Source organism: Protopterus annectens, chromosome 3.part1, assembly GCF_019279795.1.
Source record: "Protopterus annectens isolate FY-2018-M chromosome 3.part1, PAN1.0, whole genome shotgun sequence".
Classification (NCBI taxonomy): Eukaryota; Metazoa; Chordata; order Ceratodontiformes; family Protopteridae; genus Protopterus; species Protopterus annectens.
Window position 1 is genome coordinate 1273350444 of NC_056732.1, and position 20258 is coordinate 1273370701.

The 20258-nt window shown below is 43.9% G+C and overlaps 1 protein-coding gene across 1 annotated transcript in view; it reads right to left on the minus strand.

Annotated features, from left to right (window-relative positions):
• The window catches only part of LOC122798415 (1-phosphatidylinositol 4,5-bisphosphate phosphodiesterase gamma-1-like), a 3104897-nt gene that overhangs the window by 2522718 nt on the left and 561921 nt on the right, over window positions 1-20258 (minus strand). The window lies entirely within an intron of this gene.

Consider the following 20258-nt stretch of genomic DNA (forward strand, 5'->3'; position numbering starts at 1 on the left):
AAAGGGCAATGCAGAGAACTGATAGTGAGAAGTCCCAGCTCGAAAACGCAGATTCTTCCTGCAACTTAGTCTGATAGGAACATGAAGGTAAGCCTCCTTGAGATCCAAAGTCACCATCCAATGATCTTTGCCCAGCAGAGGTAAAAGCTGCTGTAACGTCAACATTTTGAACTTGGGAATGTCCAGATAAGTGTTGAGGGTAGATAAATCCAAAATTGGTCTCCACGTGTTCCCCTTCTTTGGTACTAGGAACAGGCGAGAATAAAATCCTAGGCCCACTTCTGGCATAGGGACCGGCTGTATGGCCCCTATTTGGAGTAACAGAGAAACTTGCTTGTGAGCCTCTATTCTTTGTTGAGGAGGAACGTCTGGCATGCCTTTGAAAGGAGGCAAGGTATGGAAATAAAACCTGTAACCGTGGTGTATGATATCCAATACCCATCTGTCTTGGGTAATTAAACTCCAATTTTCTTTGAAAAGTGCCAACCGTCCTCCCAAAGGTGCTGCCAGACGAGAAGGCTCTGGCAGCTGAAAAGGTAGGTCATTGGGTCTGTTTACGAAAGGACTGACCCCTGCCCTCACCCGAAGGCTGTGCAGGAGAACTCCCTGTTCTAGGCCTGAAAGAGCCCTGAGCTCTGCCCCTACCACGTCTAGATCTACCCCTAGACTGGGAATCATAAGAAGGATACGTCCACCCCTTAGTAGGCCAATTTCTACTAAACTTTGGAGGCTGGACCTGCAAAAAATCTTTAACAGTCTGCATAGACTTAGCCTTGTCCTCCATTTTCTTTAAAACTGCCTCAACAGGAGGACCAAACAACACGTCAGATTGTAAAGGAGCATCTAAAATCCTTGTTTTAACATGTTCAGACAAATTTTGATCCCTTAGCCAGGCGTGCCTGCGAAGAACTGACCCAGTGGCAGCCACCCTAGACGAGGCCTGTACAGCATCAAAACCACATTGCAAAGAATGCTTACCCACCTGTTCAGAAACATGCACTAAATCTTGCAACTCTTTACAATCAATACCTACTGCCAGAGCATCAACCTTAGACTTCAATTGTGAAAGGAGATAGTTTTGGTATTTCAACATGTGAAACTGGCAATTCAAAGCCCTCATAGCAAGAGTGGAAGAAGTATAAACTTTCTTTCCCCATCTATCCAAGGCCCTAGCCTCTTTGTCTGCAGGAACCGGATTCTTTACAACAGAAGCCTTAACACCTTTAGGCCCCTGGCTAACAGTTTCTGGGTCTGCCCTAGGACTCTAAAAAGATACTTATGAGCTTCAGGCACCCTGTAGTACCTATCCGGCTTAACAGGAGCAGGAGGCAAAGAATCAGGATTAAGAGAAGCCTCTGAAAAAACATCTTCCACCACATCCAAAACAGGAGGTATAGCCAAAGGCCTATGCTGGGGTAAAAACAAAAATTCCCTAAGCCTTTTCCTGGAATCAGAGAAGTCCTGACCTTCCCACTTAAAATGCTCCCTCATGGAATGAAGAGTTTCTGAAAAAGAAAAATCCTCAGGAGGAGAAGCAGAAGGAGTAGAATCATCCACATCAGAATCAGAATAAGGAGAGTACTCCTGCAAGTCTTCAGCCGAAGACTCTGATACATCTGAAGCCTGCTCAAAACCCCCCAGCTCAGGCTCCATCCTGGGCCTCTTATCAGGAGGGGGCATAGAACCCCTAATCAAAGTAATCAAATCTTCTGCCATTTTAAGCATATGCTTCTTGGGCACAGTTCCTGAAGAGCTAGGGGTAACACCAACTGAAGCTAAACCTGGCCTGCCCCTGGGAGAAGCCTTAGAAACAGAGGGAGAGGGCCTAGCCACCCTAGGAAGGGAGGGGAGAATAGTAACCTGAGAAGCCCCCTCAGCCTGACTTGCCTCCTGAGAGGCCACATCTTGCAATACTAAAGTCTCACCCTGGGAACACAAAGAAACCTCCGGTGGAGCCACCGGCTCCACCGACACCTCTAAAGAACCGGCGTCCGGTACAGACGGTTCTTCCAGCCTAGGCTTAACTGCTTTGTCCTTGCGCTTCTTGAAGAAGCGGCGCGGAGCATCCGACGGCATTTTATAATTGCACCGCTTCCCAAAGACTAACCTTGCACAATCCAACCTCCTCTTTATAGTGCGTTTATTAAATCTAGCACAAGAGCAACAGCCAACAACGTCGTGCTCAGGCCCTAAGCAAGGAATACACAAAGTATGATAATCTCTATGCGGTATCTGTTTCCCACAAGAAATGCAATTATTGACTTTTTCTGACATCCGGTAAATCACTGAGGCAAGAAAAAACCAAAATATTCCCCAACGGGGTACTTAGCCAACTTTGAACTCGGTCTGAAACTTCGAAATCGAAAAATCTCAGAACGCCAACCGGCACTTGCAATGCTGCTTCTGCATCGGACCATGCGGCAAAAAAGACTGAGGATATGACGTCGGTCATGCGCATTTGTACCCTGACGTCCTGATGTCAGTCAAATGCGCCCTGACCGACGTCAGCCTTATACTTTGATATTCGGGCCGACCGAGGACAGCGGACTACCCAAGTGTAAGGACTGCAGCAATGTGAGATGAAGAACATCTACTGTTCAATCTCAGCCTTACTACAGGATATGTGCCCAAAGAGTGGTGTACAGCAACAGTGGTTCCTCTCCACAAAGGTGGTGCCTCAACGGATCCTGGAAACTATCGCCCCATAAGCCTGACTAGCTTGGTCTGCAAAGCTATGGAAAGGATCATCATGGACCTCATAAATAAAGATATTGAGGACCTACAGTCACTGGATCCTACCCAGTTCAGCTTTGTTAAGGGCAGATCCTGCCTCTTAAATCTGATTGATTTCTTTGAAACAGTCACCAAGGCCATTGACGAGGGGAAGGTGGTCCACACAGCCTACCTGCACCTCGCAAAAGCCTTCGATACAATACCCCCCTCGGGCATTATAGATAAGCTCACCAGCTTAAATATAAACCCCTATGTCACTAGATGGATTGCAAACTGGCTCAAGGACAGAACCCACATGGTTAGAATTGCTGGAGCCATGTCAGACTCCAAACCAGTTACAAGTGGTGTCCCACAAGGCTCAGTCCTGGGACCTCTCTTGTTCGGTATATATTTCTCGGAGGTACAGGCCAACACGGAAGGACTTTGGCTGACCAAGTTCGCAGATGACTGCAAACTGGGCGTCATAATCGACTCTCCAGCCGACACAAGCATCCTCCAAAAGGGCCTCATAGAAACAGACAACTGGTGCCAGAGCCATGGCCTCAAGCTAAATGCCAAAAAGTGTATAGTCATCCCCTTTGGCAAAAACAAAGTGCCCACAAATCACCACATAGGTGGTAATCCATTAAGTACAGAAGAAGTAATTGGGGACCTGGGGACTCAAGTTGATAGCAATCTCTCATTTGACAACCACGTGGCCAAAGTGGTTAGAAAAACATTTTATATAGCCCACCTAATCATGAAGGGATTCACATCTAGATCAGGGAGGTCATCGTGCCTCTTTACTCATCCCTCATCAGGCCCATAATTGAGTACAATGCCCCTTTTGGGATGTACCTTACCAGACACCTGCAGCAACTGGAAAGACCCCAAAAGTACCTCACCAAGAGGATCAAAGGGCTCAAACAGATGCCATATGCTGCCCGGTTAAAGAAACTCCAGCTCTACTCAGTGGCATACCGCCTGTTCAGAGGCGATCTGTGCCTGATGTATAAAGCCATGTCCAACCCGGAATTAATGGACATGCTGCACCTCAGAAAATCCAAATCCCATCGAGCTATGCGCTCGAGAGACTTGAACCTCAGCACTGAAATAAATAGGACATGCTGGAAGGACAGATTCATAACCTAGAGGCTCCCTTCACTCTGGAATAAAATCCCAGTCCAGGTTAGGCAGAGTCCCTCATTGACTCTCTTCAAGAGGAATCTTGATGAGTGGATGGGCGAGTGTAGGTTTACCCCAGGTATCACTTCTGTGTCACTGTTAGTGGCACAGTATACTAACCTCGAAAAAGGGCATAGCAAAATATATTTAAAATGGGTGGCGAAAGCCAAACCCATTCTGGCTAGGCTTATAAATGCCCTAGGGCAGATAGCCTAGAATGAACCTATGAACCTATGATATGTTTTGCTGGGACAGTAGTTGAGGTCTTGGAGGTAAGGTCCAAGCTGGGTATTGAGAAAAGTTCCTTAGTATTGGATACCAGTATTGGCGGGGCCAGTCCGGGGCAATCAGTATCATGTTTGGCTTTTCTTGTCTGACTTTTAGAAAGACCCTGGGAAGAAGAGGCAGTGGAGGAAAGGCGGAAACTGATAGGTTTTTCCAACTGAAGGATATGGCGTCCACTTTCCATGCTTGTCTGTGATAAGTCCTTGTGCAGAATCTTATCAATTGATAATTTTGAGGGGAGGCAAATAGATCTATGTCTGGGCTCCCTCGTTTCTTTGTTATCATGCTGAAGACTTGTGGATCTAGTTTCCACTCCTGAGGAACCATAAGGTTTCTGCTTAAATCGTCTGCCAGAGTATTTTGCTTTCCTGGCAGGAATTGAGCTTGAAGATGTATTTGGTATGTCAACGCTGTGTCCCACAGTGCCATGGCTAATCTACAAAGGGGTATGAGTGCGTGCCCCCTGCTTGTTTATATACCACATGACCGTGGTGTTGTCTGTCTTTATCAGTAGTTGTCCTGGATGAAGTAAGTCCTTGAAGGCTGTCAGAGCATTTTGAACAGCTAGCATCTCTTTCTGGTTGATATGTAGATGCATTTGTTTTGGGGTCCATATGCCCTGAATGCATCTTCCCGCCATTTGGGCTCCCCAAGCATAATCTGATGCATCTGTTGTTAAGGTTTGGCTGGCAGGGGGTAGAGTGAAGGCCCATCCCATGTTCTGGTAACATGCCTTTGCCCACCACAGAAACTCCTGTTGTAAGCAGGGAATAAGAGAAATCATTGTTTCCAGACTGTGACAATGTTGACTCCATAAACTCTTTAGGTACCATTGAAGTTTCCTCATATGCAGTCTTGCATATGGAATCAGTAGGATGCAGGATGCCATGAAGCCCAAAGCCTGCAGAATTTCTCTTGCAGATGACTGGATTTTTGTTGCCATCAGTTTGAAGCAAGTAGTCAGTTGTCTTTGCTCGTCTGGCGTGAGGTAAGCCATCTGGGCAGTTGTATTCAAGCTTGCACCCAGGAATGTTATCTTCTTCTGAGAGAGAACCAGTTGTGATTTCTTTTCATTTATTGTGAACCCTAGGCATGTTAGAAGCCTTTTCACACACGCCAGGTGTTGAAGAATGTACTTGTTCTCTACTTGAATGAGACAGTCGTCCAAGTAAGGATATATTTGAATACTTCTTTGTCTGCAAAATGCAATTACTGGTGCCAAGCACTTTGCAAAGACTCTGGGCGCAGTAGATAAGCCAAAGGGCAGTGTAGAGTATTAGTAATGCATTAAGATAGCCTTGAATCTGAGGTATCTTCTGCTCAATTGCCTTACTGGGACATGCAGGTATGCCTCTTTTAGGTCTAATGTCACCAGCCAAGCATTCTTGCCCAGCATGGAAAAAAGCTGCTGCAAAATCAACATTTTGAATTTTGGAATGTCCAGGTATGTGTTCAAAATTGATAAATCCAGTATTGGCTGCCAGGCCTTGTCCTTTCTGGGTACCAAGAACAGTCTTGAGTAAAAACCTTACCCTTTTTCCTGTTCTGGTACTGGCTGAATGGCCCCCATATCCATGAGGGACGCAACTTGTTTCTGTGCCTCTGCCCATTGATTTTTTGGCAGATCTGGCCAACCGTTAGCCATGATCTTTCCCTCAAACAGCTCAACTGGCTTGAGCTGCCTCAATTACTTCTTACCACTCAACTATCCAAAGCCCACAAACTATATTACCTCCCAAATAAAATCCCCATTTTACAAGACCTAATACAACCCTACACCACCACCCGAGCCTTAAGGTCAACAGACCAAAATCACATAAATGTCATCAAACATAGGAATGAGGCTGGCAAATCTCTTTTTGCCTGCTATATAGCAAACGTCTGGAACTCACTTCCAAAACACATAACTTCTACAGGTTCTGCTCCACAATTTAAAAAAACTACTCAAAACACACTACTTTAACAACTGCCTATGCCCATGTGACTCCCCAGGGTAATCCACTACATTTGCAGTGATACAATGATTCAACCAAGGATCACCTAATACTGCCTAACCTCTGTATATTAATTCTTAACTAACGATGTTCTGTTCTGTTCGTATTTACTTATTCATCTCTGAAGACAGTTAAACATCTACCTACATACAAGTGGTATGCTTCTGGAATACAATAATTGTATCTATACATACATCTGTGAAGAAATGTAAAATATGTTCTTGTATAATATTGTATGAATTTAGGTGAAAGTGTTGTAATTCCTAAAATGATTTGTTAGGTTGTTTTTTAAGTGGAGCTTTTCTCCCCGGGCCTCCGCTGAAAATGGACCTGTGTCCAGTCGGACTTTCCCGGTCAACAAATGTAAACGAAATAAAATAAATAAAATTGGCAGAGTATGGAAATGGAATCTGTATCCCTGTGATACTATGTTTAGCACCCACTTGTCCTGTGTTATTAACTGCCAATTTTGAGCACATTTTCCCCCTAAGGGTGCTGCCAAAAGATAAGTGCTTGATGAAGGCAGAGGGAAGTCATTTGGACTGTTTTCAGTAGGTTTGAGCTTTATCTCCTCCTGATTTGGAGAAAGAAGCGCCCCATTGCTTTGACCTGTATGAATCTTGTGCCTGGTATATGGAACCCTTAGGGCGTCTGGATTTGCCCATTTGAGCTCTGTCTGATACAGGAAAGGACCAATTTTTTGTAGGCCAGTGTCTACTGAATCTTGGTGGCTGCACTTGTAAGAAGTCTTTTACAGTTTGCATAGACTTAGCTTTGTCTTCCATTTTCTTTAAAACCTCTTCTGCCTTAATACCAAACAGAGTATCATGCTGTAAAGGTGCATCTAGTAATTTAGCTTTAAGGGGAAGGTGGTCCACACAGACTACCTGGACCTCGCAAAAGCCTTCGATACAATACCCCCCTCAGGCATTATAGATAAGCTCACCAGCTTAAATATAAACCCCTATGTCACTAGATGGATTGCAAACTGGCTCAAGGACAGAACCCACATGTTTAGAATTGCTGGAGCCATGTCAGACTCCAAACCAGTTACAAGTGGTGTCCCACAAGGCTCAGTCCTGGGACCTCTCTTGTTCGGTATATATTTCTCGGAGGTACAGACCAACACGGAAGGACTGTGGCTGACCAAGTTTGCAGATGACTGCAAACTGGGCGCCATAATCGACTCTCCAGCCGACACAAGCATCCTCCAAAAGGGCCTCATAGAAACAGACAACTGGTGCCAGAGCCATGGCCTCAAGCTAAATGCCAAAAAGTGTATAGTCATCCCCTTTGGCAAAAACAAAGTGCCCACAAATTACCACATAGGTGGTAATCCATTAAGTACAGAAGAAGTAATTAGGGACCTGGGGACCCAAGTTAATAGCAATCTCTCATTTGACAACCACGTGGCCAAAGTGGTTAGAAAAACATTTTATATAGCCCACCTAATCATGAAGGGATTCACATCTAGATCAGGGGAGGTTATCGTGCCTCTTTACTCATCCCTCATCAGGCCCATAATTGAGTACAATGCCCCTTTTGGGATGTACCTTACCAGACACCTGCAGCAACAGGAAAGACCCCAAAAGTACCTCACCAAGAGGATCAAAGGGCTCAAATAGATGCCATATGCTGCCTGGTTAAAGAAACTCCAGCTCTACTCAGTGGCATACCGCCTGTTCAGAGGCGATCTGTGCCTGATGTATAAAGCCATGTCCAACCCGGAATTAATGGACATGCTGCACCTCAGAAAATCCAAATCCCATCGAGCTACACGCTCGAGAGGCTTGAACCTCAGCACTGAAATAAATAGGACATGCTGGAGGGACAGATTCATAACCCAGAGGCTCCCTTCACTCTGGAATAAAATCCCAGTCCAGGTTAGGCAGAATCCCTCATTGACTATCTTCAAGAGGAATCTTGATGAGTAGATGGGAGATCATAGGTTTACCCCGGGTATCACTTCTGTGTCACTGTTAGACAGATGCACAGTATACTAACCTTGAAAAAGGGCATAGCAAAATAAATTTAAAATGGGTGGCGAAAGCCAAACATTCTGGCTAGGCTTATAAATGCCCTAGGGCAGATAGCCTAGTATGAACCTATGGACCTATGAACATGATCAGGCAAATTTTGTTCCTTTAGCCAGGCATGCCTCCTAATCACAGATTCAGTAACTGCGGCCCTGCAGGAGGCCTCTAATGAATCAAAACCACATTGCAAAGTATGCTTTCCAACCTGTTCAGCTGCATGCAATAATTCCTGCAATTATTTATTTTCTGCACATTCAGAAATCAACATCATTTTCTGTTTCAGCAATCCCATAACATGTTATTGATACTTGAGCATATGAAACTGGCAGTTTAAGGCCCTAATTGCCAAGGTTGCAGATGTATAAACCTTTTCCCCCCATCTGTCTGGTGCCCTTGAATCTCTGCCAGAGGGGGTAGGATTTTTTTTGCTGTTGAGGCCTTAACTCCCTTTGGACCCTGTGAAATAGTTTCAGGATCAGCAGCAGGATTTCGAAATAAAAATTTGTGAGAGTAAGGGACCCTGTAATATCTGTCAGGCTTGCTGGGAGCTGGAGGTAAGGAGTCAAGGGTCAAGCTTGACTCCGAAAACACATCATCCACAATGTCTAAAACAGGGGGTATGGCTAAAGGCCTGTGCATAGGGAGAAGAAGGAAATCCCTGAGCCTCTTTTTTGATTCTGACAAATCTTGACTCTCCCAGTGAAAATGCTCCCTCAAAATATGCAAGGTTTCTCCAAATGAATAATCCCCAGGAGGTGATGCAGATGGCATAGACTCCTCTGCATCAGAATCCTCATACGGAGGAACAGATAATTCCTGATCAGAAGAGGAGCCAGAAGAAATAGAAACCTGATCTGAAGATTCATAATCAGTGTCTTGCCTAGGCCTCTTATCTGGAGGGGGATGGGAACCCCTGATCAAGGTAATAAGGTCTTCAGCCATTTCGATCATCTGTTTTTAAGGCATAGAGGCCTGTGCACGTGGCTCATGTGTCGTTTTTTTTAGTTTTAGTAGTTGCTTTTGTATTTGGTTTTGCAGCTGTCGGTTTGATATAAAAATGTTAAGGCCTGAAGACACCCTCAGAAGCTGGTCCCTGCTCAGCGGCTCCAGACCCATCCGAGGGAGATACATCCGTGAGTCCAATACTTTGAGTATCTCGTGGCATGCCGGACTCCACATGGGTGTCGGTAGGAGCCTGCGACTCGAAAGCAGCAGGTATCGGGGGCTGCAAAAGCACCTCACTGAGTACTGGCGACTGGCTTAGGAGAAGCTTCGTCGGATTTGGACCTCGACTGTCTCTCTTTGCCCTTTTCTTTGTGTTTTTTATGTACTCCGGTAGTTGGACTGCTATCCAACGACATTTCTGGGTAGTTAAATCTGTTTCAAAAATACTTTCCGGCAAAACTATACTGACGCTTAATAGTGCATTGGTTAAATCTAGCACAAAACTGACAGCCAGGCATGTTGTGATCAAGACCTAGGCAGGGAATACAGTATAAATGGAAATCCTTATGAGGTATTTGCTTCCCACAAGTAATACAATTATTAACTTTTTCTGACATCGGTATGGAGCAAGAAAAAAGTTTCCCCAACAGGGTACTTAGCTTTAGTGAAGACCTCGGTTCTGAAACTCAAACTCGAATATTTCAGGAGTCGGCCGACCGGCAATTGCGAAATGCTTCTGCTTCGGGCACCACACGGCAAGAAAGACATAAGAAAATGGCATCGGCTGCTTGCTTTATACCCGACGACCTGACGTCATGGAAGAAGAGACAGCAACTGACGCAGGACCCAAGACTTTGGAATTCAGGCCGACTGAGGGCAACCTGCCAGCAGATTACCCAAATGTAATGACTGCAACAGTGAAACACGAAGAACATCTGTACTATGTTCTTCGTGTTTCACTGTTGCAGTCATTACATTTGGGTAGAATCCCAAAGCTATGGATAGGAGGATGGAACTAAATAGCATTAAGAGCGGCTATAAGGCCCTGCGGAACTGTAGTGGCAAAGCCTGCCCTGGATTTGGAGAAGAGAGGCAAATGATAATGCTTTGTGAAGGTATGAACAGAGCTCCAAGTAGCAGCTTCTAGAATGTCTTTGGTTGGAGCTCCTCTGAGAAAAGCTGCTGAGGTAGAGGCAGCCCTGGTGGAATGTGACCCGATTCCCTTGGGCACAGGTTTACCATGGTGCAAGTAAAAAAAATTAATGCAGTGGCTTATCCACTTAGAAATAGTCTGCTTTGATATAGCCTTCCCCTCTGATCCTGAAGCAAATTCCACCAGTAGTTGCTCAGACTGTCTTAGAGATCTAGTCCTGTTTAAGTAGAATCTTAGTTGTCTGTGTACGTCCAATGAATTCAGAATCCGCTCCCCCTTGTTCTGCAGATTTGGGTAAAATGTTGGCAGTTGAATTGTTTGGTTAAAAGCCACACTGAATACCACCTTAGGCATAAAGGAAGGATTGGTCCTGAGGGACACCCTGTCCAGGTAAAATGTAATAAAAGGCTCCACAGCCATGAGAGCCTGTAGTTCTGAAACCCTTCTTGCTGAAGTGATTGCCAAGAGAAAAGCTGTTTTCCAAGATAAAAAAAATTATATCCACAGTAGCTGCTGTTTCAAAAGGAGGCAGGGTGAGTTTTTCCAGCACAAAATTGAGGTCCCATGTACTTGTTGTGATCTTCTGGGAGGCCTTAAATTTTTGTCCTTTCTAAGATACTGTTTTAGCAGAGGATGAGAAAAGAGGGGAAGCTCCGTGTTGTAATGTGCTGAGATAGCAGAGGCATGGATTTTTATTGAAGAAAAAGATAGGCCCTTGTCAAGCATCTCAGTCAAGTATTGTAAAACCTGAGGGATATTTGGTTTTGCTGTCCGTTCCTTGTGCTTGGTTCCAAGCACAGAATCTCTTCCATTTATCAGCATAAGATTTTCTGGTACTAGGCCTTCTGGCTTCCAAAATGACATACATCACAGATTTACTGAGAGGTGTTTGAGTAATTAAATGATCAGCCATGCTGCAAGGTTCAGAGTTTGGAGCTGAGTGTGCAGAATTTGACTGTTCTGCTGAGACAGTAAATGAGGTATTTGAGGCAAGTACCAAGGAGGGATTTGAGACATATTCCTTAGAAGTGGGTACCAGTGCTGGAAAGGCCAGTCCGGAACAATTAGGATCATTTTTGGTTTCTCCTGTCTGACCTTTAGTAAGACCTTGGAGAGAAAAGGCAGAGGGGGAAAGGCATAGACTGGTAAGTTTTTCCAAATGAAGGATAAGGCATCCACTTTCCATGCTTGTCTGTGATAAGTCCTTATGCAGAATTTGTCCAGTTGATAATTTTTGGGAGAGGCAAATAGATCCATGTCTGGGCTCCCCCATTTCTGTGTTGACATGCTGAAGATTTGTGGATCCAATTTCCACTTGTGTGGGTCCATAAGATTTCTGCTTAGGTCGTCTGCCAGAGTATTTTGTTTTCCTGGCAGGAATTGAGCTTGAAGATGTACTGGTAAGTCAAAGCTGTGTTCCACAATGCCATGGCTAGTCTGCAGAGGGGGGTAGGAATGTGTACCCCCCCCCGCTTGTTTATGTACCACATAACTGTGGTGTTGTCCGTCTTTATCAGTAGTTGTCCTGGATGAAGTAAGTCTTAGAAGGCTGTCAGAGCATTCTGAACAGCTAGCATCTCTTTCTGGTTGATATGCAGATGCATTTGTTTTGGGCTCCATATGCCCTGAATGCATCTCCCCACCAGGTGCCCCCCCCCCAAGCATAGTCTGATGAGTCTATAGTTAGGGTTTGAGTAGCAGGGGGTAGAGTGAATGACAGTCCCTTGTTTTGGTGACATATCTCTGCCCACCAACGAAACTCCTGTTGTAGGCAGGGAATGAGAGGAATCATTGTTTCCAGACTGTGACAATGTTGACTCCATAAACTTTTTAGGTACCACTGAAGTTTCCTCATATGCAGTCTTGCATATGGAATTAGTAGAATGCAAGATGCCATGAACCCAAAAGCCTGCAGAATTTGTCTTGCAGATAACTGGGTTTTTGTTGCCATCTGTTTGAAGTATGTTGTCAGTTGCCTTTGTTTGTCTGGCGTAAGGTAAGCCATCTGGGCAGTTGTACTCAAGCTTGCACCCAGAAATGTAATTATTTTTACCAGTTGGGATTTCTTTTAGTTTATTGTGTACCCTAGGCATGTTAGTAGCCTTTATACAAATGCCAGATGTTGAAGAAGAATATCCTTGTTCTCTGCTTGAATGAGACAGTCGTCCAGATAAGGATAAATTTGTATGCTTCTTTGTCTGCAAAATGCAATTACTGGTGCCAGGCACTTTGTAAAGACCCTGGCCGCAGTAGATAAGCCAAAAGGCAGTGCAGAGAATTGGTAATGCAAAAAACCTGCCTTGAAGCGGAGGTATCTTCTGCACAATTCCCTTATTGGGACATGCAGGTATGCCTCTTAAGTCTAGAGTCACTAACCAAGCATTCCTGCCCAACATAGGCTGATGTAAAGTCAATGACTGCAACAGTGAAACAAGAAGAACATCTGGTAATGCAAATAGCCTGCTTTGAAGTGGAGGCATCTTCTGCAAAATTCCCTGACTGGGATATGCAGGTAAGCCTCTTAAGTCTAGAGTTACCAACCAGGCATCCTTGCCTAGCATAGGCAACAAATGTTGTAAAGTCAGCATCTTGAATTTTGGAATGTCCCGAAATGTGTTTAGAATGGATAAGTCCAGAATTGGATGCCATGATTGGTCTTTTCAGGGTACCAAGAAAAGTCTTGAATAAAAACCTTGTCCCTTTTCCTTTTCTGGTACTGGTTGAATAGCCCCCATATTCATGAGGGACATAACTTGTTTCTGGGCCTCTGCCCACTGATTTGGAAGCAGATCTGGCCATCCGTTTGGGACTGGCAACGTGTGGAAATGAAATCTGTAACCCTGGGATACTACATTTAAAACCCACTTGTCCTGGGTAATTAGTTGCCAGTTTCGTGCATGAAGTGCCAGTTTTCCCCCCAAAGGGGCAACCAAAAGATAAGTGCTTGGTGATTGCAGAGGAAAGTCATTGAGACTGCTTATCGTAGGAAGGTGCCTTGTTACTTCCAGATTTGGAGGTGGAGGCACCCCATTGTTTTGTTCTATAAGTTCCTTGTGACTGAAACCTGGAGCCTTTGGAGTATCTGGGTTTGAACTGAGCAGCTCTGGTGGGTACTGGAAAGGACCAATTCTTAGTAGGCCAGTGCCTACTGAACCTGGGTGGCTGCACTTGTAGGAAATCTTTAACAGTTTGCATAGATTTAGCTTTATCTTCCATATTTTTCAAAACTTCTTCTGCCTTATTACCAAACAGACTGTCCTGTTGTAAAGGAGCATCCAACAATTTTGCTTTAACATGATCAGGCAGATTTGGCTCGTTGAGCCAAACATGCCTTCTTATCACAGATCCAGTTACAGCGGCCCTGCAAGAGGCCTCCAAGGAATCAAAACCACATTGCAAAGTATGCTTTCCAACTTGTTCAGCTGAATGCAATAAATCCTGCAACTCTATTTTCCACACAGTCAGAAATCAACATAATTTTCTGTTTAAGTAAGTCCATGACATGCTGCTGATATTTAAGCATATGAAATTGACAGTTTAAAGCCCTGACTGCCAAGGTTGCAGACGTGTAAACCTTCTTACCCCATATATACAGCGCCCTGGAGTCTCTATCAGAAGGGGTAGGATTTTTAGCAGTAGAAGCCTCAATGCCTTTGGGACCCTGAGAAATGGTTTCAGGGTCAGCAGTAGGGTTTTTAAAGAGGAATTTGTGGGAGACAGGAACCCTGTAATATCTGTCTGGCTTACTAGGAGCCGGAGGCAGGGAATCAGGAGCCATGTTAGATTCTGAGAAAACATCAAAAACAATGTCTAGAACAGGAGGTATAGCCAAAGGCCTATGCTGAGGAAGGAGGAGGAAATCCCTAAGCCTCTTTTTAGATTCTGAGAAATCCTGACTCTCCCAGTGAAAATGTTCCCTTAAGGTATGCAAAGTTTCTCCAAAAGAAAAATCCTCAGGAGGAGAAGCAGTAGGGATGGAATCTTCTGCATCAGGGTCCTCATAAGGTGGAACAGATAATTCTTGATCAGAAGAGGAATCAGAAGAAATAGAAACCTGATCTGATGATTCATAGTCAGTGCCTTGCCTAGGCCTCTTAGCATGAGGGGGATGGGAACCTCTGATCAAGGTAATTAAATCCTCAGCCATTTTGATAATTTGTTTTTTAGGCATAGGGGGCCTGTGCACGTGGCCCAAGCGTTGTTTTTTTTAGACAGAGAAGTTGATTCTGGCCTAGGTTTTGAAGATGGCGTCGGTTTAATATACAAATCTTTAGGCCTGAAAACACCCTCAGAAGCCGGTGCCTGCTCAGCGGCTCTGGACCAATCTAAGGTAGAGACATCTGTGGATTCAATACTTAAAAGTGTCTTGCGGCATACCGGACTCCAAATAGGTCTCAGTAGAGGCCTGCGAATCAAAAGTAGTGGGTATCAGGGACTGTGAAAGCGCCTCACCGAGTGCCGGTGACTGGCTTAGGAGAAGCTTCATCGTCGGTTTTGGACCTCGACTGTCTGTCTCTGTCTCTTTCTTTGCGTTTTTTATGTATTCCGGTAGTCGGATTGCTAACCGATGACATTTCTGGATAGCTAAATCTTGAGCCAAAAATATTTTGATGCAAAAATATACTGACGCTTAATAGTGCGTGGATTAAATTAAGTACAAAACTGACAGCGAGGCACATTGTGGTCAGGGCCTAGGCAAGGAATACAGTACAAATGAAAGTCCTTATGAGGTATTTGCTTCCCACAAGTAATACAATTATTAACTTTTACTGACATCGGTAAGGAGCAAGAAAAAGTTTCCCCAACGGGGTACTTCGGTTTAGGTTGAAGACTTCGGTTCTGAAACTCGAAAACGAAAATTTCAGGAGTCTGCCGACCAGCACTTGAGAACTGCTTCTGCTTCGGGCACCACGTGGCAAGAAAGACTGATGAAAATGGTGTCGGATGTATGTTTTATACCCCCGATGACCTGACATCATGGAAGAATGGACAGCAACCGACGCAGGACTCAAGACTTTGTTAATCAGGCCGACTGAGGGCAACCTGCCAGCAGATTACCAAAACGTAATGAGTGCAACAGTGAAACACGAAGAACATCTGATAAAAACGTACCACATACCAGGTTTCTTCACTTGTGCATTGAGATTCGTACTTTATTTAGCCTGATGTTGCTCCCTTGAGTCATTCTATATTAGGAAAGCCAACAGAGTACAGAAAACGAGTTTATGAACATCAGTATGCTGTCAAAGTAAGAAGTTTGGACAATGTTATAGGCAGACATTCAATTGTTTGCCCAAATTTAAAAAAATATATATTTTTTGCATTACAGATCATGTTCCCCGTGTTTTAAATGGAGACAGAGATGGAGGAAACGGGGAGATGAAGTGGAAAATTTTATTTTATGTCAATCATCCCCCAGAGTTTGAATAGTAATGTAAATTACAAAGTGGTTTTGAATACAAGACCAAATGTTAACAAACGTACACAGACATGTTTTTTTTACAAATCTTTTAGAACACTGAAATTCATATTTTTTAGAAAATTAAATTCTTTTTCTTTTTTTTTTTTTAACTGAACGAAGTAATGTGACCTACTAGCGTTCAGTATTTTATGGACTTATACTGGTTGACATATTGTTCTGATGAAGATCAGTTAGGTTGAAAGTGCTCAACCGTTTATTAAACTGATACAGTTTGGCTCACTCAGTTGTCAATAATGTTTTTAATTGAAAATTATTTACTTGTCATCACTATGTACTGGAGGCTTCAGTTTTTTGTTGTTACAAATGCATACAATTGTCAACAACAACTTAAGAGTTTTTAGTAAAGTATAATTTTGTAAGTTGCACTTACCTGTAACAGTACATGTTCAAATTCCTTGCTGCTGTCTCTATACGGGTTGCATCCTGCTTACAGCAACTGTCCGGCTCCCAAAATCTCTGGGTCCCTCAAAACTTCCACTCTGACCACTGACTGGGGTCAGCCCTTTACAGGGAAAATCAGCAGTCAAGGTGGAAAATCGTCAGGACTTTCTTGCCCATAAGTTTAGTAGTAGCACACTCGTCCTGAAGTAAACAAATGAGAAACAAAGATCAAGGTATTTTCTAACTATATACAACAGATGGGGAATGGAGAATGGGTGAAGCTACTGCAGCAATGAAGAATTCAAACATCTACTGGAGCATTTCTCCCTGGGCCTCTGCTTGAAAACAGGCTCTGTAGAGTCTAGCCGCACTTCCCCAGTTAACAAATGTTAAATAAATAAATAAATACATTACGGGTAAGCACAATTTATATAACCATACTATGGTAAACATTCCCACTGGTGCAGTATCCTTTAGGCTATATGGATGGCCGTTGACAATCAAGCCAACATGGAGGAGGAAACATATGGATACTGGAGCCCCTGGAGAATGGTCCAAAGCCAGTCCTGGACCTAGAAAAATAATTCACTTTGTAATGCCTTGTAAAAGTATGAACACAGGACCTTGTAGCTCCCTCTAGAATGCTTCTAAATTTCACCCATTTTCAATATGCACTGAAGACAAGGCCCTCAAAACGTGTGCCTTGATATTGTCTGGAACTGGCTTACTATGGTGGGCACTGCACAAGATGACAATCTGGAAACAGTCTGTTTTGACACTGGTTATCCTTTCTCAGAACCACCGTATGAAATAAATGACTGCTCAGCTTTTCTAAAGGACTTGGCTCTGTCAAAATAGTATCCGAGCTGCATGTGCACATCCAGAGTATACAGAATCCTTTCTTCCTGGTTCTGCGTGGCAGGACAAAATAATGGGATATTAATTACCTAATTCAAAGAAAATGCTTTAACAACCCTGGGCATGAATAAAGGAATTGTTTTTTATGGCATCCTATCCCCACAGGAGGCTAAACAAGGTTCACCCACCATAAGAGATTGCAACTCAGATACTCTTCTTGCAGATGTCAAAGCAAAGAGAACAGTTTTCCAAATAATGAACCTTAAATCTGCCTACCTAATGTGCAGGGTGAAATGAAAGTTAAGATCCCAGGAAGAAGCAGCCTGTTGGCATGGTGGTCTCAGGTGTAACACTCCTTTCAGAAGCTGTTCTACTAAAATCATTGAAGGTGGAAGATCCATGGGCAGACACGCTGAAATGGCTGCAAGAAGTACCTTAACAAATGAGTACGAAAGGCCAGAGGCTAATAATTCACACCAATATTTGACCACCAGTGGTACATAATCCCTTATGGAGACTTGATAATTGGCTAAATGCAAACTAGAAAATCTCTTCCACTAATGTAAGATCTTCTAGTATCAAATTTTCTTGCCTCCTTTAGTACCTGCTGAATGTCCTCTGAAAAGAGACGCCTAAAAGGTATTAGAACTGAATCATCCAGGCATTTACTTAAAAGATGCCTGAGAATGGGGTGTATTAAACTGCCCTTTGTCTTGTGAGTAGGTCCAATTTGACAGGAAGTGTGTGATAACTGCCCTTAGCCAATTCCATAAGAAGGGAGAACCAATTTTGCCTGGGACAAAAGGGGGTCACCACAGTTATTCTTTGGAGAGTCCTTCTGAATCTTCAAAATTACCCTACATATCAGTCAAAAAAGAAGGAAAAGGTCCTTTATGCATTTCCACCAAGGGAATGAAAAAGCATCTGTTAGAAAGGAGGCAAATAAATCTACTTGAGGTGTTCCCCACAACTGGCTCAATTCCTGGAAGACTACCTCACTAAATTTCCATTTGTGAGAGTCTGTTCTGGTCCTGCAAAGCTCATCTCCCACTATGCTTTGCTCTAAAGGAATGCAAGATGCTTGGACAATTAAAAAAGTACATTTGTGTACAGTTACCATAAATGTAGATGATCGAGTGTATTCACTGCTGCAGTCATCACACTTGGGTTATCTGCCTGCAGGTAGCCCTCAGTCATCCCGAATACCAGTCTTGGGATTTCGGCATTGGATGCTGTCACCTCATCCATGACGTCAGGTCATCAGGGGGTACAAAACATGCAGCCGACGCCATCAGTTTTTCTTGCCCCAGAGCTCAGGAGCTCCCAAAATAGGAAGCAATGAAATGGTGTGGAACACCTCCAGTAAAAAGTAAATACCATTTCCATAAGATATGGCCAAAAAAGAGGATAGGCAGAAAGTATAGAAAGACAGGGGGCTGGAGGAAGGGTAACCAGGACTGCAACAGTGAATACACTCGAACATCTACATTTATGGTAAGTGTACACAACTGTACTATGGTTCTTCGTGTTTCACTGTTGCAGTCATCAAACTTGGGTTGATTCCCAAAGTTGAGGAAGGGTGGAGGCAGTCAAGAAGTAGTAGGGCTGGCTAGCAGGCCTTGTAAGACTGCTGTGGCAAATCCAGCTCTGCATTTGGAAAAGATAGGTAAGTGGTAATGCTTAGTGAAGGTGTGTACAGAACTCCAGGTTGCAGCTTCCGGGATGTCCCTGGTAGGGACTCCCTTAAGAAAAGCTGTAAAGGTTGGGGTAGCCCTAGCGGAATGAGGCCTGATCCCCTGTGGAGTAGGTTTTCCATGGTGTTTGTAGAAGAAATGGATGCAGTGTGCTATCCATTTAGAAATGGTTTGTTTTGAAATGGCCTTGCCCTCTGTCCCTGTAGCAAAGCTGACTAGTAGCTGGTCAGATTTTCTGAAAGGTTTCGTTCTGTCAAGGTAGAACCTGAGCTGTCTGTGCATGTCCAAGGAGTGCAGGATCCCTTCCCCTTTATTCTGAGGATTAGGCGAAAAGGTTGGCAAATGGATGGATTGGTTTAAAGCCACACTGGATACCACCTTGGGCATAAAAGATGGGTTAGTCCTGAGGGAATCTCTGTCCGCATGGAAGATAAGTTATGTACCTACCATAACATTCCATGTTAGTTGTCTTCATCTCGCCTTCTTTCTTGCTGTATGGGATTGGAGCCGATCCTCGGCTCCGACTCGAGCCATCTTCAACAGCTCGAGAGCCGTTTACTGGCTCAAGGCAACCCCTTATCCCATAATACCTAGTGATAGCTACCCAGATCATGTTTGAAATAGCTAAGCCAGACATAAGAGAAAAAAACAGTTATCAAAAAATGGTTGTTCCCAGCATTCTAATATCGAGAATATCTTAGGAAGACCTGGCCAGAATAATTAATAATAATAATAATAATAATAATAATAATAATAATAATAATAATAATAATAAAAGAATACTCAGCCAGTGAAATAGGAACTCCTCTCAATCCACTAGGACAGGGGACAGAAAGAGCGACGCAAGAAAGAAGGCGAGATGAAGACAACTAACATGGAACATTATGGTAGGTACATAACTTCTTAATGTTAAGTTGTCTATCTTGCCTTAATTCTTGCTGTTTGGGACAGCGTCCCTAGCACCTAACACCCTGGGTGGCTCAGTGGAACAGACTCTCTAGAACAGTGGAACCAAAGTCAGCTCTGCTCCAGGAGACCATATCCACCTTGTAATTAGAGATAATGAGTCTCAGCCTCTCCACAGGATATCTGCCCATAGAATGGCGCATGGCAATGATGGTCCCGCTACACAAGGGTGGGGCCACAACTGACCCTGGGAACTACCAACCAAATAAGCCTGACCAGTCTAATCTGTAAGGCTATGGAGCGAATCATTATGGAACTCATAAATGGAGAGATTGGAACCTCCAAGTCTCTGGATCCCACACAGTTCTGCTTCGTCAAGGGCAGATCATGCCTCCTGAACCTGGTGGATTTCTTTGAGACAGTTACTCAGGCTATAGATAAGGGAAAGGAGGTACACACAGCTTACTTTGACCTTGCTAAAGCATTTGACACCATTCCCCATTCAGGTATTATTGATAAGCTCACCAGCCTGGGCATAAACCCTTACGTCACAAGATGGATCGCAAACTGGCTCTCAGACAGATTCCATAAAGTAAGAGTAGTGGGATCTATGTCCGAATACAGACC